This window comes from Ochotona princeps, chromosome 13 (genome assembly GCF_030435755.1).
Source record: "Ochotona princeps isolate mOchPri1 chromosome 13, mOchPri1.hap1, whole genome shotgun sequence".
NCBI lineage: Eukaryota > Metazoa > Chordata > Mammalia > Lagomorpha > Ochotonidae > Ochotona > Ochotona princeps.
In genome coordinates this window covers 62,676,603-62,679,707 of record NC_080844.1, presented here as the reverse complement: position 1 = coordinate 62,679,707, position 3,105 = coordinate 62,676,603, and positions in this window count along the sequence as shown.

Below are 3,105 nucleotides of genomic sequence, written 5' to 3'. Positions count from 1 at the left end.
GAGGACGGGCCCCGTGTGGACTGAGGACACGCGTGGTGAGGACGGACCCTGTGTGGACTGAGGACAAGCGTGGTGAGGATGGGCCCCATGTGGACTCAGGACACGTGTGGTGAGGACGGGTCCCGTGTGGACTCAGGACACGCGTGGTGAGGACAAGTGAGCAGAGCCAGAAGGAAGTGTGTATATCCCTCCCTGAGAGTCATGCAAGAGTCCCCATGAACAAGCCATGTGTGACACTTGCTCAGTGCTGTGCACCCAGGTCAGTGGAACTCAGAGAAACTACTAGATGGTAACAATCAAGCCGTGGTGGCCTGAGAGTCCCAAGACCTTCCCTGGCTGGACATCAACCACAGGTAATTCCAAATACCAGGGGCTCATGCTCACCTTGCCACGGCCGAGCCTACCACTCTTTAGGGGAGTCTCAAGGTAACTTGTGTCAGCACTTCCATGATGCCTGCAGGCATTGTGTCACTGCCACCTGGGTGGTGACCAAGGTTGAGGGCCACCAGTGGCCTTCAGTTAGTCTTCAGGGTGCCAGAATATACTAGCTGTATCTACCATGCCAGAGTCAGGCTGGGTCATGTGCCCCACCCTCTGCTATGCCCCACTCAAAACAGCCCAGCTGGGGACCACAAGGCTGTCTGAGTCTCCTGGGAAACAGTTCCTTCAGCTCTGACCATGGAGCCTCCACTCACTGACCCCAAACTTGAACCTGGTGACCAGTCAGAGTCACCAGGTAGCAGACACAGTCCGGCTGCACAGCCACTCTCAACCCGCCCTGGAGTCTCCCTCCTCCCTGAAAACAAGCTCCTGCAACTAGACACCTGCTAGCTGACACCTGGCCGGCTCATCGGGTCCTCCCAGAGCCTGTGGCCTCAGCTGGCTCTGGCTACTTTTCAGCACCGCTCTTGGTGTCACAAGGACCTGACACATCAGCCCGTGTTTGTCCCCTGCAGCTGCTTTAGCAAATCAGTGCACGCTTGGTGGGGCTAGAACTCACACATGTGCCTTTCAGAGCTGGGAGCCAAGCTGGGCAGTTTCACTGAGCCAAAGTCCAGATGCCCACAGGCCTGGTTCCTTCCAAAGCCCTTCGGGGAGAAGCCCTTCTGTGCCTCTTGTGCCCTCTGGGGACTGCTTGTCCTGTGCCTGTGGCTGCCTCACTCCAGTCTCTGACTGTTGTCACCTCATCTCTGTCATCTCATGGCCTCTCCCTTTGGCGCTTGTGAGCACATGAGGCCCACCTGGACAATCCAGGGTGGTCCCCCAATCCTGAGATCCCTCCCACGTTTGCAGAATTCCTTCATGAAGTCAGTCACTAGTGCTGGGGATTTGGGTACAGATTTCCTTGGGACCCCTATTCTGCCTTCTACATGTGCCTATTCATTACCAGGTCACACCTCCAGAAAGCGGCCAGGAACTGGGGGCAGAGTCCAGAGCTGTAGGATCCTACCAGAGCAGGAGCAGGATCAGGCATTCGCAGTGCGGACAAGGCCTACCGTCTCTCCCTTAGTGGTTGCTGCTTCCCCAGCTTGAGAGGTTGTCTGACCACAAAGGGAACACCTGCAGCCTGTCCCTGCCCACAGACTGACCCACATTAGCAAAGCAGGTCACAGCTGGGTCCAGTTTGCCATCCTTATCCTGGCCTTTAGTGGCAGCTCAAGGGTTGCTAGCCCAACACACCCATGTGTGCTTCTTCAACGATTCCTCATTCACCCCCATGCCAATCATCTTGGTGTTGAAAGAAATGCCCGCCCCTCCCACCCCCACCCCTCTTGCTCCAACAGCCAGGAAACGAGGAGAGAGATGAGGACGTGCCTTCTGGCACCTAGGTCATACAGGAAGACTGCACGGGTGGTGAGGAAGGCATTTGGGCAAGGGGGCCGATGAGCGGCAGGCTTTTCCCCCAGGGACTTTGGGGACACACAATTGCCAAGTGGCATCTGCTTGCATGCACCTTGCCCATACCCCAGCGAAGCACGGAGTGACTCATACAGGCCTGTTGGGGAGGCCAAGCTAGTGACCATGATGCTCTGCGACGGGATTACAGGGATGGTAATGACGTGTTTGAAACTCACCGGGCACTTCCATCAGGGGTGGGCGAGGCAGGCACCGAGAAACTTCTGCTGCCCTGGCCACTCTCTCTAGGACTCCTGGCTTCCTGCTTGCATGTAGGATGCTGGGTGGGTGGGACAAGGGTCAGGGGAAGGTAGCACTGATTGGTCAAGAATCCAGGAAATCCTGCTACGTGAAGCCACCTTAGCTTTAACTCATGGCAGTGGGCTGACCCGCCTCTACATCCGTCACTCAGGGGCCCTTCACTAGCAGGAGCTGGCAGGCAGGGACTGAGGCAAAGCCCTAAGAAGGGGGAAGGCTTGGAAGACAGAAGAGAATGCCAAACCAAACATGCCTCTGCACCCTTCAAGTCCATATGGAGGCAAAGTTACATCGGAATGTTTTAATGGACATTTCCATACTTTCAACAGTTTTTTTTTTTTTCTTAAGAATATATTCTGGGGTTGGTGCAGTGGCATAGCAAGTTAATCCTCCTCCTGCAGTACTGGCATCCCATATAGGCACCAGTTTGTTTCAGCTTCTCCACTTCCACGTCAATTTCTTGCCAATGGTCTGGGATAGCCTGTGATCTTGGTTCCCTGTACCCACGTGGGAGACCCAGAAGAAACTTCTGGCTATTTGAGGTGTGAACTGACAGATGAAAGATTTCTCTTTCTGTCTGTACTTCCATCTCTGACTTTCAAGTAAAATATTTTTTAAAGACTATATGTTGTAGATCTTGCTGCCAGAATGGCTCAACAATAACTTTCTAATCACCATCTGGTGTGTGATACACAGTCTTGTGTCTAATTTTTGCCATGGCCGTCTCAGACTAGGCTGATGCTTTGTGTTAACAAGGCAGTAAGGAATAACTTCGAGGCTAAGTAGCTGTCTTCTACATTGTTTCCAATAGCCAAAATTCCTAAAGTGTATTTGCTCCATTGTGAGCATGTTTCTGTTATCTCTTGCTGAGTAAGAAGCCCCTCTGAAACTTAGCAGCTTAAAGTAACAATTATTTCTCACGAGTGGAAGAATGCCTAGCTGACTTTCTTC